General features: G+C 45.8%; 1 protein-coding gene across 1 annotated transcript in view; it reads left to right on the top strand.

Annotated features, from left to right (window-relative positions):
• The window catches only part of LOC141145199 (Fc receptor-like protein 5), a 346,484-nt gene that overhangs the window by 211,991 nt on the left and 119,008 nt on the right, over positions 1-15,485 (top strand). The gene's annotated exons all lie outside the window — the stretch shown is intronic.

The following is a 15,485-nucleotide window of genomic DNA, read 5'->3' as shown; positions in this document are numbered from 1 at the left end:
TAAGTATTCAGACCCTTTGCTGTGACACTCATATATTTAACTCGGGTGCTGTCAATTTCTTCTGATCATCCTTGAGATGGTTCTACACCTGCATTTGAGTCCAGCTGTGTTTGATTGTACTGATTGCACTTGATTAGGAAAGCCACGCACCTGTCTATATAAGACCTTACAGCTCACAGTGCATGTCAGAGCAAATGAGAATCATGAGGTCAAAGGAACTGCCTGAAGAGCTCAGATACAGAATTGTGGCAAGGCACAGATCTGGCCAAGGTTACAAATAAATTTCTGCTGCACTTAAGGTTCCTAAGAGCACAGTGGCCTCCATAATCCTTAAATGGAAGACGTTTGGGATGACCAGAACCCTTCCTAGAGCTGGCCGTCCAGCTAAACTGAGCTATCAGGGGAGAAGAGCCTTGGTGAGAGAGGTAAAGAAAAACCCAAAGATCACTGTGGCTGAGCTCCAGAGATGCAGTCGGGAGATGGGAGAAAGTTGTAGAAAGTCAACCATCACTGCAGCCCTCCACCAGTCGGGGCTTTATGGTAGAGTGGCCCGACGGAAGCCTCTCCTCAGTGCAAGACACATGAAAGCCTGCATGGAGTTTGCTAAAAAAAAACACCCGAAGGACTCCAAGATGGTGAGAAATAAGATTCTCTGGTCTGATGAGACCAAGATAGAACTTTTTGGCCTTAATTCTAAGCGGTATGTGTGGAGAAAACCAGGCACTGCTCATCACCTGTCCAATACAGTCCCAACAGTCAAGCATGGTGGTGGCAGCATCATGCTGTGGGGGTGTTTTTCAGCTGCAGGGACAGGACGACTGGTTGCAATTGAGGGAAAGATGAATGTCGCCAGGTACAGGGATATCCTGGATAACCTTCTCCAGAGTGCTCAGGACCTCAAACTGGGCTGAAGGTTTACCCTCCAACAAGACAATGACCCTAAGCACACAGCTAAAATAACGAAGGAGTGGCTTCACAACAACTCCGTGACTGTTCTTGAATGGCCCAGCCAGAGCCCTGACTTAAACCCAATTAAGCATCTCTGAAGAGACCTAAAAATGGCTGTCCACCAACATTTACCATCCAACCTGACAACCTTTCCCAAAAAGACTCATGGCTGTATTAGATGAAAAGGGTGCTTCTACTAAATACTGAGCAAAGGGTCTGAATACTTAGGACCATGTGATATTTCAATTTTTCTTTTTTAATAAATCTGCAAAAATGTCAACAATTCTGTGTTTTTCTGTCAATATGGGGTGCTGCGTGTACATTAATGAGGAAAAAAAATAACTTAAATGATTTTAGAAAATGGCTGCAATATAATAAAGAGTGAAAAATTATTTTGGAATGTTTGTTTCCTAAAATTGCAAAATATCACTTCAAATAACCTTTGACCTAAGCCTAGAAGAAAATCATAAATATGATAAGGGGTCTGTTTCATGTCACTATATGTTAGACTTCTAATCAACTCCTGAGATATATGCCTTTAGTAAGTTTGAATAAGGCAATTAACTCTCCTCTAAATACCTTTAGAGTTAGGTAATTTGGCACTCAAAACCGCAAGGATTATTTAACATGTATTTTCACTTTTAGAATTCCTATATATTTAATCTTATTAAATAGTATCATAGTATCACAAACATGCTACCCTGATATTAATAATATATACTAATTTATTTCAGTGAGTATCATCAAACAATATCTAATGAATATATGTATGAATATTGTAAAAATACATAAACAAAATATATGTAAAATTATTGAATTAAGTATGCACATAATCTCGCCATTATAATGTAATAATAATATAATAGAAATTATTGCTAATATAATTACTTGCTATGAATAATATTTGCACATAAGGCAACTTTTTAAATAAGCCCCATTTTCTTTTTCTCAGTAATGAAAAGAAAGGGAAAAAAAATCAACGTCTCCGTTCATTGTTTAGTTTGAGACATGACTCATCAGTCTCATTATAACACACAAACACTGGCCCCATGGTCAGTCCTTATCTCGTCTGGGTGTCCGGGGCTTACAATTTATGACCTGGGAGAATATGAAGATGGGGCTCTAAAAGTTCTCTGTAAGAATCTTTGTCCAAAAGCATTAAACTGACATTCACCTTCTAATAAACATAAGATGGCTTCCAAGATGCTCATGAAATCATACATGAAACAATATGTACAGACCTTAGAAATTAATTCTTAACCTCAATAGTCCTGACAACATTTAACAGTGACATTTCATGAGATAATTTACAAGGTTGTGTTTAGGGGCAGGGTAGGGGTTGGGTGGGGCTAGTGGTGGCGAGTAACTCTTAAGGCCTGGCTAGTGGCTCAGGACTTGAAATTTTGAGGGCCGTATTGCACATTCGCATCAGTCCCTGCCATCAAAGAGCTTACAAGTAGGCACTTGGTACCCACTTTTAATATACAGAGAGGTGGAGCTCTAAGAGGAAAAGGTGGAGCGTAAAGAGGCAGGAGTATGGTTTACAGATGATATGGCAGTTCTTAAAACAGGAAATTAGGGGGTGCATGAGTTTAGTCAGGCCTAGGGCAGCAAAAAAACCTAAATACACCACTGTGTATATGTACAGTATCTCACAAAAATGAGTACACCCCTCACATTTTTGTAAATATTTTATTATATCTTTTCATGTGACAACACTGAAGAAATGACACTTTGCTACAATGTAAAGTAGTGAGTGTACAGCTTGTATAACAATGTAAATTTGCTGTCACCTCAAAATAACTCAACAAACAGCCATTAATGTCTAAACCGCTGGCAACAAAAGTGAGTACACCCCAAAGTGAAAATGTCCAAATTGGGCCCAATTAGCCATTTTCCCTCCCCAGTGTCATGTGACTCGTTAGTGTTACAAGGTCTCTGGTGTGAATGGGGAGCAGATGTGTTAAATTTGGTGTTATCACTCTCACTCTCTCATACTGGTCACGGGACGTTCAACATGGCACCTCATGGCAAAGAACTCTCTGAGGATCTGAAAAAAAAGAATCGTTGCTCAACATAAAGATGGCCTAGGTTGTAAGAATATTCCAGAGACCCTTAAACTGAGCTGCAGCACGCTGGCCAAGACCATACAGCGGTTTAACAGGACAGGTTCCACTCAGAACAGACCTCGCCATGGTTGACCAAAGAAGTTGAGTGCACATGCTCAGCGTCATATCCAGAGGTTGTCTTTGGGAAATAGATGTATGAGTTCTGCCAGCATTACTGCAGAGGTTGGAGGGGTGGGGGGTCAGCCTGTCAATGCTCAGACCATACGCTGCACACTGCATCAAATTGGTCTGCATGCCAAAAATCATTATTTTTTTGCTAGAAAATTACTCAGAACCCCCAAACATTATATAAGTTTTTTTTAGCAGACACCCTAGGGAATAAAATGGCGGTCATTGCAACTTTTTATCTCACACGGTATTTGCGCAATCATTTTTCAAACGCTTTTTTTGTGGAAATAAAACGGTTTCATGAATTAAAAAATAACAAAACAGTAAAGTTAGCCCAATTTTTTTGTATAATGTGAAAGATGATGTTACGCCGAGTAAATAGATACCTAACATGTCACGCTTTAAAATTGTGCACAATCATGGAATGGCGCCAAACTTCATTACTTAAAATCTCCATAGGCGACGCCTTAAAATTTTTTACAGGTTAGCAGTTTAGAGTTACAGAGGAGGTCTAGTGCTAGAATTGTTGCACACGCTCTAACGCACATGGCAATACCTCACATGTGTGGTTTGAGCGGTGTTTACATATGTGGGCGGGACTTACATGTGCGTTCACATCTGAGCGCGAGCTACCGGGGACAGGGGCGTTTTAAATTTTTTTTTATTATTTTATTTTTTATTTTACTTCATTTTTTTTATTTTTACACTTTTTTTAACATTTTTTTTTGTATTACTTTTATTCCTATTACAAGGAATGTAAACATCCCTTGTAATAGGAATCTATGTGACAGGTCCTCTTTATGGAGAGATGTGGGGTCAATAAGACCCCACATCTCTCCTCCAGGCTGGAAAGCATGAGATCGGGAAAAAATTCACCGATCTCATGCTGACAGCCGCGATCGCGGCTTCGTTTATTTCCTGGTACCCGAGCGTGACGTCATAACGTCGCGCCTGGGCCTCCGATGGTCATAGAGATGACTGGTGACCATTTGGTCACCAGTCATCTCTATCGTCTTCATCCGGCGCCGGACAATTCTTTCTCCGGGCCCCCGTTGGCACAGGAGAGCCCAGAGAAGCACCGGATGGTGGTGGGAGGAGGGGCACGTCCCCTCCCGTCGCCTATAAGAATGATCAAGTGGTGGAACTGCCACTATGATCATTCTTATCATGCACAGAATCGCCGGCTGCAAAGAATGATATCTGAATGATGCATCTAGCTGCAGGCATCATTCAGATATCACCCCACAAAGTAGAGGACGTCATTTGACTATAGCCGGGTATTGAAGTAGAATATAATGTTGCTGCTTTGCAACCTGAAATGAAGACAGACACAGTTTTTGTTTTATCCTGTATTTACGCAGTGCAACTTTATAACATTCAAGTTAAATATATAACACCAAAAAATTTAACACAGAATCACTGAGTTGGAAAAAGGGTCACCCCCTTGAATCAGTATTTTGTTGAACCAACTTTTGCTTTAATTACAGCCTTTAGTCTGTTGGGATATGTCTCTACTAACTTTGCACATCTATACTTTGCAAGATTTGCCCATTCTCAAGTTCAGTTAAATTTGATGGTGATTGTTTGTGGACTGCAGTCTTCAAGTCATTCCACAGATTTTCAATGGGGTTTAAGTCTGGGCTATGACTAGGCCATGCAAGGACATTCATCTTTTTCTCCTTCAACCATTGTGTGCTCATTTAGTTGTGTGCTTTGGGTCATTGTCATATTGGAAGGTAAACCTTCTTCCCATTGACAACTTTCTGGCAGAGGGCAGCAGATTTTCCTCAAAAAAATGATGGTATTTTGCTCCATCTATATTCCCTTCTATCCTGACAAGTGCTCCAGTCCCTGCTGCAGAGAAACACCCCCATAACAGGATATTACCACCTGCATGCTTTATAGCAGGAACGGTATTATTTGGATGGTGATATGTATTGGATTTCCGCCAGACATATCGTTTAGTGTTGATGCCAAATAATTCAGTTTTAGTCTCATCTGACCTTTTTCCTGCAAATGCTTCAGAGTGCTGTAGGCCTCCTGGTAGCCTTTCTGTCCAGTTTCCTCCTGGCTCTTTGACATAGTTTGAAGTGATGTCCTGATCCAAGGAGGGTCTGTGTTGTACCAAATACATTCCACTTCTTAATAAGAGACTTCACTGTGCTTCTAGGCATTAATAAAGCCTTTGAAATTTTTTTGTATCCATCTCCTGACTTGTGCCTGTCCATAAATTTATCCCGGAGATCTTTTGACAGTGCCTTGCCACTCATAGTTCATTGTTTGCTTCAGTTGCACTGTCAGAGACTGAAATACTCTAGGAAAGCTCTTTTCATGCTGAGCTAATCAAAATGACCACAGTTCAAAGTCAAATGACTTTGTGTGCCATTGAGAAAGTGATTAGCTACACCTAATTGAGCTTACAAGATATTTTTAGGAGGGGGGATCCTTTGTCCATCTCAATGTGTCACAGATACCACATGCAGCCATCCAGCAGGGGCGATCAGATCAGTTTGCTGCACTTAAAGGAATCAGGACCAGATAAATAAGTGAAAAGGTTCAGGGTTCAGGGCCAGCGACAGGAACAGGACAGACTCAGGCAGGGACACAGCTTTCAGGGAAAATACTGAAGCACTGGATCTTGGTGCAAGGTGGGTTTACAGGTGATACTCGAAAAATTAGAATAGCGTGCAAAAGTTCATTTATTTCACTAATGCAACTTAAAAGGTGAAACTAATATATGAGATAGACTCATTACATGCAATGCAAGATAGTTCAAGCCATGATTTGTCATAATTGTGATGACTATGGCTTACAGCTCATGAAAACCCCAAATCCACAATCTCAGAAAATTAGAATATTACATGCATTCAATAAAACAAGGATTGTACATAGAACAATATCGGACCTCTGAAAAGTATAAGCATGCGTATGTACTCAGTACTTGGTTTGGGCCCCTTTTGCAGCAATTACTGCCTCAATGCGGCGTAGCATGGAAGCTATCAGCCTGTGGCACTGCTGAGGTGTTATGGAAGACCAGGATGCTTCAATAGCGTCCTTCAGCTCTTCTGCATTGTTCAGTCTCATGTCTCTCATCTTTCTCTTGGCAATGCCCCATAGATTCTCTATGGGGTTCAGGTCAGGCGAGTTTGCTGGCCAATCAAGCACAGTAATCCCACGGTCATTGAACCAGGTTTTGGTGCTTTTGGCAGTGTGGGCAGGTGCCAAGTCCTGCTGGAAAATGAAGTCAGCATCCCCATAGAGCTTGTCTGTGGAAGGAAGCATGAAGTGCTCCAAAATCTCCTGGTAGACGGCTGCGTTGACCCTGGACTTAATGAAGCACAGTGGACCAACACCAGCAGATGAAATGGCTCCCCAAATCAACACAGACTGTGGAAACTTCACACTGGACTTCAAGCATCTTGCAGTGTTGTGCCTTTACATTCTTCCTCCATACTCTGGGTCCTTGGTTTCCAAATGAGATGCAAAATTTGCTCTCATCAGAAAAGAGGACTTTGGACCACTGAGCAACAGGCCAGGTCTGTTTTTCTTTAGCCCAGGTAAGACGCTTCTGACGTTTGTTGTTCAGGATTGGTTGACAAGAGGAATACAACATTTGAAGCCCATGTCCAGGATCCATCTGTGTGTGGTGGCTCTTGATGCACTGACTCCAGCCTCAGTCCACTCCTTGTGAAAGTCCCCAACACTTTTGAATGGCCTTTTCCTGACAATCCTCTCCAGGCTGCGGTCATCCCCTTTTTCTTCCACACTTTTCCCTTCCACGTAACTTTCTATTAATGTGCTTTGATACAGCACTTGGGAACATCCAACTTCTTTTGCAATTACCTTTTGAGGCTTTCCCTCCATATGGAGGGTGTCAATGATGGTTTTCTGCACAACTGTCAGGTCAGCAGTCTTTCCTATGATTGTGATTCCTACTGAACCAGACCGAGAGACCATTGAAAGGCTCAGGAACCCTTTGCAGGTGTTATGGCTTAATTAGATGATTAGAGTGGGGCACTTTGAGCTTAGAATATTGCACCTTTTCACAATATTCTAATTTTCTGAGATTGTGGATTTGGGGTTTTCATGAGCTGTAAGAGATAATCATCACAATTATGACAAATCGGGGCTTGAACTATCTTGCTTTGCATGTAATGAGTCTATCTCATATATTAGTTTCACCTTTTAAGTTGCATTAGTGAAATAAATGAACTTTTGCACAATATTCAAATTGTTCGAGTATCACCTGTATATACCCCCAGCAGTCCTATCAGGTGCAGCCTAATTAGCTGGATAAAAAAAGCCAAAGGCAAAAATTGTCTGTCTTCATTTCAGGCTGCAAAGCAACAAAATGTGATTATTAAAGGGGGTGATTCTTTTTTTATAGAGCTATAGACTTATAGATATATATGGTGCATATAAAAAGCCTACACACCCCTGTTAAAATTTCAGGTTTCTGTGATGTAAAAAAAATGAGACAAAGATAAACGATTCCAGAACTTTTTCCACCTTTAATGTGACCTATAATTTGTACAACTCAATTGAAAAACACACTGAAATCTTTTAGGGGGGAGAAAAACTAATAAAACTAAACAATGTTGTTGCATAAGTGTGCACACCCTTTTATAACTGGGGATGTAGCTGTGTTCAGAATTAAGCAATCACATTCAAACTCATGTTAAAAAGGAGTCAGTACACACCTGCCATCATTTAAAGTGCCTCTGATTAACCCCAAATAAAGTTCAGCTGTTCTAGTAGGTCTTTCCTGACATTTTCTTAGTTTTTATTTCCTACAGCAAAAGCCATGGTCCTCAGAGAGCTTCCAAAGCATCAGAGGGATCTTTGGTAAAAGGTATCAGTCAGGAGAAGGGTACAAAAGAATTTCCAAGGCATTAGATATACCATGGAACAAAGTGAAGACAGACATCATCAAGTGGAGAATATGGCACAATGGTGACATTACCCAGAACTGGACGTCACCCCAAAATTAATGAAAAGACGAGAAGAAAACTGGTCAAGGAGGCTGCCAAGAGGCCTACAGCAACATTAAAGGAGCTGCAGGAATATCTGGCAAGTACTGGCTGCGTGGTACATGTGACAACAATCTCCCGTATTCTTCATATGTCTGGGCTATGGGGTAGAGTGGCAAGATGGAAGCCTTTTCTTACCAAAAAAAAACATCCAAGCCCGGCTAAATTTTGTGGGAAAATGTGTGTCAGAGGATTTAGTAGACCAGACTGTGTGGACTGCACAGAGGAAACCAGAAACGCATGTAAGTGAAAAAATAATGGTGTTATGGTGTTTATTAAATAAGTGACAAGTAAGAGAAATATAAACAGTGCAAAACCAACCACAGACCCACAAACAAAAATTGGTATATACAAGTAAATGGAGATACCGGAATCGTAAACAAAGCCAGGCCAAGGTCATACACAGGGAGGTCAGCAGATGGGTAAGGACGGGAAACCAGCAGGACAGGGAGAGGATGGATGGATAGGCTGCAGGGCAGGGATCCAAGGGAATCAGGAGGGACAAGTACAGGATGGGCTAGGGATAGGGATCGGATCAGATCAGGACAGAAACAGGTTCACGGTCAGGATACAGGCAGCAAGGTCAGGGCGCAGGGAGAAAGATACCAAGGCAAGCATGTGAGGGCTTGCCAGCTATTTATAAGGCTGTAGTAATTGACCTCATGTTACAGCCGAGCGCAGAGGATGCTGTTTGCTCCACACTGCCGGAGTGCACCCTCTGGTGGACACCGGTACTACGGCCCAAGGATGCAATAGTGCCACCAGCAGGAGAGTCCTCTTACTACAGGTCCTAGGTGTTGGAAGACACCCGCTGGTGGACACTGGTACTGCAATCCAAGAGACCGATAGCGCCACCAATGGGTAAACCCTCTCATGACAGTACCCCCCCTTAAAGGAGCGGCCTCCAGACGCTCCAACAAGATGAAATTGTCCAAAGTTCATGGCCTCAAACCGAACAACAGATGAGGGCACATCAGGCTGGACATCGGGTAAATCAAACTGGACAGTGGGTTCATCCGAGCAGACAGCGGGCACATCCGAAAAGACAGCAGGCACATCTGAGCAGACAGCGGGCACATCCGAGCAGACAGCGGGCACATCCGAGCAGACAGCGGGCACATCCGAAAAGAGCAGGCACATCCGAAAAGACAGCAGGCACATCCGAGCAGACAGGGGGCACATCCGGGAAGACAGCGGGCACATCCGAGAAGACAGCGGGCAGGAACACACCAAGCTGGGCAGCGGACAGGAACACACCAGGTTGAGCAGCGGACAGGAATACATCAGGCTGAGCAGCGGACAGGAACACATCAGGCTGAGCAGCGGGCACGGGCACTTCGAGCTGGGCAGCAGGCACGGGCACTTCGAGCTGGGCAGCAGGCACGGGCATTTCGAGCTGGGCAGCAGGCACTTCGAGCTGGGCAGCAGGCACGGGCACTTCGAGCTGGGCAGCAGGCACGGGCACTTCGAGCTGGGCAGCAGGCACATCAGGCTGGGCAGCAGGCATGGGCACTTCGAGCTGGGCAGCAGGCACTTCGAGCTGGGCAGCAGGCACGGGCACTTCGAGCTGGGCAGCAGGCACATCAGGCTGGGCAGCAGGCACGGGCACTTCGAGCTGGGCAGCAGGCACATCAGGCTGGGCAGCAGGCATGGGCACTTCGAGCTGGGCAGCAGGCACATCAGGCTGGGCAGCAGGCATGGGCACTTCAGGCTGGGCAGCAGGCACGGGCACTTCAGGCTGGGCAGCAGGCACATCAGGCTGAGCAGCAGGCACGGGCACTTCGAGCTGGGCAGCAGGCACTTCAAGCTGGGCAGCAGGCACGGACACTTTGAGCTGGGCAGCAGGCACATCAGGCTGGGCAGCAGGCACGGGCACTTCAAGCTGGGAAGCAGGCACATCAAGCTGGGCAGCAGGCACATCAGGCTGGGCAGCAGGCACATCAGGCTGGGCAGCAGACACGGGCACTTCAAGCTGGGCAGCAGGCACTTCAAGCTGGGCAGCAGGCACGGGCACTTCGAGCTGGGCAGCAGGCACATCAGGCTGGGCAGCAGGCATGGGCACTTCAGGCTGGGCAGCAGGCACGGGCACTTCAGGCTGGGCAGCAGGCACATCAGGCTGGGCAGCAGGCACGGGCACTTCGAGTTGGGCAGCAGGCATGGGCACTTTGAGCTGGGCAGCAGGCACATCAGTCTGGGCAGCAGGCATGGGCACTTCAGTCTGGGCAGCAGGCACATCAGACTGGGGAGCTGGCACATCAGACTGGGGAGCTGGCACATCAGACTGGGGAGCTGGCACATCAGTCTGGGAAGCTGGCACTGAGACATCAGGCTGGAAGGCAGGCACTGGGACAATAGGCTGGAAAGCGGGCACATCAGACTGGGAAGCTGGCACATCAGACTGGGAAGCAGGCACTGGGACAATAGGCTGGAAAGCGGGCACATCAGACTGGGAAGCTGGCACATCAGACTGGGAAGCTGGCACATCAGGCTGGAAGGCAGGCATCGAGACATCAGGCTGGAAGGCAGGCATCGAGACATCAGGCTGGAAGGCAGGCATCGAGACATCAGGCTGGAAGGCAGGCACTGAGACAACAGACTGGGAAGCTGGCACATCAAACTGGGAAGCTGGCACATCAGGCTGGGAAGCTGGCACATCAGACTGGGAAGCTGGCACATCAGGCTGGAAGGCAGGCATCGAGACAGGTGGAAATGCAGACATTGAGACATCAGGCTGGAAGGCAAATTCAAGACATCAGGCTGGAAGGCAAGCTTCGAAACATCAGGCTGGAAGGCAAGCACTGAGACAACAGACTGGGAAGCTGGCACATCAAACTGGGAAGCTGGCACATCAAACTGGGAAGCTGGCACATCAGGCTGGGAAGCTGGCACATCAGGCTGGAAGGCAGGCCCGAGACAGGTGGAAATGCAGACACCGAGACATCAGGCTGAAAGGCAAGCTTGGAGACATCAGGCTGAAAGGCAGGCATGAAGACATCAGACTGGGAAGCGGGCACATCAGACTGAAAAGCGGGCACCAAGACTTCGGGCTGGAAGGCAGGCATCAGGACAGACTGGACAGTGGGCACATCAGACTGGACAGCGGGAACATCAGACTGGGATGCAAAGACATCAAGCTGGGAGGCAGGCAGCGAGACATCCGGCTGGAAGGCAGGCATCAAGACATCAGACTGAGAAGCGGGCACATCAGACTGAAAAGCGGGCACCGAGACTTCAGGCTGGAAAGCAGGCATCAGGACATCAGACTGGAAAGCAGGCACATTAGACTGGAAGGTGGGCACATCAGACTGGAAGGCAGTGACATCAAGCTGGAAGGCAGGCACTGAGACATCTGGCTGGAAGGCAAGCATCGAGACATCTGGCTGGAAGGTGGGCACTGAGACATCAGGCTGGAAGGTAGACATCAGGACATCAGACTGGAAGGCAGGCACATCAGACTGGATAGCAGGCACATCAGACTGGAAAGTGGGCACCGAGACTTCGGGTTGGATAGCAGGCAGAGGTTTGGCAGGTTTAGGTGGGTCATCAAGTTCAAATGGCATGACCGCAGTCTGGACAGGTTGGTTGGTGTGGAGGCAGGTTCGGTTACTGGCAGGATGGTGTGGGTAGGGAAGAACTTTCGTTTCTTTTTTGGTTTAGCCACTGCAGCTGTACGTAGGTGCAGGGTCGTAAGGAAAGTATGTAGCTGGGCAAAAGGAAGACCAAGGAACAGTGGCTGGAGGAGGGTTCTGTGGGGTTGTTACAGGTGGAGGAGAAGAGACAGGTGGATTGAAGGCAGGATAGGTGCTACACTTGGAGACTGGGTAGTAGTATTTGGTAGGGGGCTGAGTAAACTGGGCTGTAGCTGAGGTTGCCATAGGCGATGGGGAGATAGATTTTTGGGAAGGCAGGTGATTAATGGCAGGGCTGGAATATTGTGGCTTAGCTAAATACAGGAGATCTGACCATGCCTGCAGCACAGGTTGAACAAACGCTGATTCACACGCAGCCTGACTAACCAAGGATTGCACCGACTGGATGCAATTAGACAACACCTGCTGTGAACAAGAGGAATAATGTTCCATGAAATAGGCTGGATCATCCTCCAATAACCATACCAGGGATTAAACTTGGCCATAATTGAAGGGGGGAGAAAAACCCTTCGGGAATGCATGACAGGGCTGGTTTTGCACATAACTGGATCAGGGGCTGAACATCTTCAAATGACATATACCTCTGATCCACTAGGGCAGTGATTCTCAACTCCAGTCCTCGGGACCCACCAACAGGCCAGATTTTAAGTATTACCTTGGGGAGTTGCAGACTAGAATACTGCAATCACTGAACAGCAAGTGATATCACCTGTGATGTATTTCAGCTATCTTGCAAACCTGGCCTGTTGGTGGGTCCTGAGGACTGGAGTTGAGAACCACTGCACTAGGGAATGAGCTGATCGGATAGTTTCCATCAGCTGGTCACTAGTCCACCCTTTCAAAATCTGGTGACAATATTCACTATCATCTTCTGCCAGCAGGGAATAATAACTGATTTCATTGAAATTCATATTAGCAGAACTAACAACCCGGATGGTTCCACAATGCAGCCACGTCTGGTCAGGGATGGCCTTGGTATACTGTCAGAGGATTTAGTAGATAAGACTGTGTGGACTGCACAGAGGAAACCAGAAATGTAAGTGAAAAAATAATGGTGTTTATTAAATAAGTGACAAGTAAGAGAAATATAAACAGTGCAAAACCAACCACAGACCCACAAACAACAAATAGTATATACTAGTAAATGGAGATACCGGAATTGTAAACAAAGCCAGGCCAAGGTCATACACAGGGAGGTCAGCAGATGGGTAAGGACGGGAAACCAGTAGGACAGGGAGAGGATGGATGGATAGGCTGCAGGGCAGGGATCCAAGGAAATCAGGAGGGACAAGTACAGGATGGGCTAGGGATAGGGATCGGATCGGATCAGGACAGAAACAGGTTCATGGTCAGGATACAGGCAGCAAGGTCAGGGCGCAGGGACAAAGATACCAAGGCAAGGTTGTGAGGGCTTGCTGGGTATTTATAAGGCTGTAGTAATTGACCTCATGTTACAGCTGAGCGCAGAAGGTGCCGTTTGCTCCACACTGCCGGAGTGCACCCGCTGATGGACACCGGTACTACGGCCCAAGGATGCAATAGTGCCACCAGCAGGAGAGTCCTCTTACTACAGGTCCTAGGTGTTGGAAGACACCCGCTGGTGGACACTGGTACTGCGATCCAAGAGACCGATAGCGCCACCAACGGGTAAACCCTCTTATGACTTATGGTCTGATGAAACCAAGGTTGAACTTTGGCCATAATTCCAAAAGATATATTTTGTGCAAAAGCAACACTGCACATCACCAAAAGAACACTATACCTACAGTGAAGCATGGTGGTGGCAGCATCATGCTTTTTGGGCTGTTTTTCTTCAACAAGGGCCTTAGTCAAGGTAGAGGGAATTATGAACAGTTCCAAATACCATTCAATACTGGCACAAAACCTTCAGGCTTCTGTTTGAAAGCTGAAAATGATGAGGAAATACATCTTTCAGCAAGACAATGACCCAAAGCATACATCAAAATCAACAAAGAAATGGCTTCACCACAAGAAGAATAAAGTTTTGGAATGGCCCAGCCAGACCCCAGACCTGAATCCGATTGACAATCTGTGGGATGATCGGACAAGGGCTGTTGCCCTCGCAATCTGACAGATTTGAAGTGTTTTTGCAAAGAAGAGTGGGCAAATATTGCCAAGTTAAGATGTGCCATTCTAATAGACTCATACCCAAAAAGACCTTGCACTGGTCCAAATCATTTGGTGGAGGGGGATTATGGTGTGGGGTTGTTTTTCAGGGATTGGGCTTGGCCCCTTAGTTCCAGTGAAGGGAACTCTGAAGGCTTCAGCATACCAAGACATTTTGGACAATTTCATGCTCCCAACTTTGTGGGAACAGTTTGGGGATGGCCCTTCCTGTTCCAACATGATTGAGCACCAGAGCACAAAGCAAGGTCCAGAAAGACATGGATGAGCGAGTTTGGGGTGGAGGAACTTGACTGGCCTGAACACCTTTGGGATGAATTAGGGTGGAGACTGCGAGCCAGGTCTTCTCGTCCACATCAGTGCCTGACCTTTCAAATGCGCTTCTGGAAGAATGGTCAAACATTTCCATAGACACACTCCTAAACCTTGGGGACAGCCTTACCAAAAGAGTTGAAGCTGTTATAGCTACAAAGGGTGGGCCAACTCAATATTGAACCCTACGGACTAAGACTGGGATGCCATTAAAGTTCATGTGCGTGTAAAGGCAGGTGTCCCAATACTTTTGACAATATAGTATATATATATACTGTATATATATATTTATATTATATATGTATTCAGACCCCCTTAAATTTTTCACTCTTGTTATATTGCAGCCATTTGCTAAAATCATTTACGTTCATTTTTTTCCTCATTAATGTACACACAGCACCCCATATTCACAGAAAAACACAGAATTGTTGACATTTTGCAGATTTATTGAAAAATAAAACTGAAATATCACATGGTCCTAAGTATTCAGACCCTTTGCTGTGACACTCATATATTTAACTCAGGTACTGTCCATTTCTTCTGATCATCCTTGAGATGGTTCTACACCTTCATTTGAGTCCAACTGTGTTTGATTATACTGATTGAACTTGATTAGGAAAGCCACACACCTGTCTATATAAGACCTTACAGCTCACAGTGCATGTCAGAGCAAATGAGAATCATGAGGTCAAAGGAACTGCCTGAAGAGCTCAGAGACAGAATTGTGGCAAGGCACAGATCTGGCCAAGGTTACAATAAAATTTCTGCTGCACTTAAGGTTCCTAAGAGCACAGTGGCCTCCATAATCCTTAAATAGAAGACGTTTGGGGTGACCAGAACCCTTCCTAGAGCTGGCCGTCCAGCCAAACTGAGCTATCGGGGGAGAAGAGCCTTGGTGAGAGAGGTAAAGAAGAACCCAAAGATCACTGTGGCTGAGCTCCAGAGATGCAGTCGGGAGATGGGAGAAAGTTGTAGAAAGTCCACTATTACTGCAGCCCTTCACCAGTCGGGCCTTTTGCCAGAGTGGCCCGACGGATGCCTCTCCTAAGTGCAAGACACATGAAAGCCCACATGGAGTTTGCTAAAAAACACCTGAAGGACTCCAAGATGGTGAGAAATAAGGTTCTTTGGTCTGATGAGACCAAGTTAGAACTTTTTGGCCT

This window comes from Aquarana catesbeiana, linkage group LG01, assembly GCF_042186555.1.
Source record: "Aquarana catesbeiana isolate 2022-GZ linkage group LG01, ASM4218655v1, whole genome shotgun sequence".
NCBI classification, from domain to species: Eukaryota; Metazoa; Chordata; class Amphibia; order Anura; family Ranidae; genus Aquarana; species Aquarana catesbeiana.
This window is presented reverse-complemented; position numbering and strand designations above follow the sequence as displayed.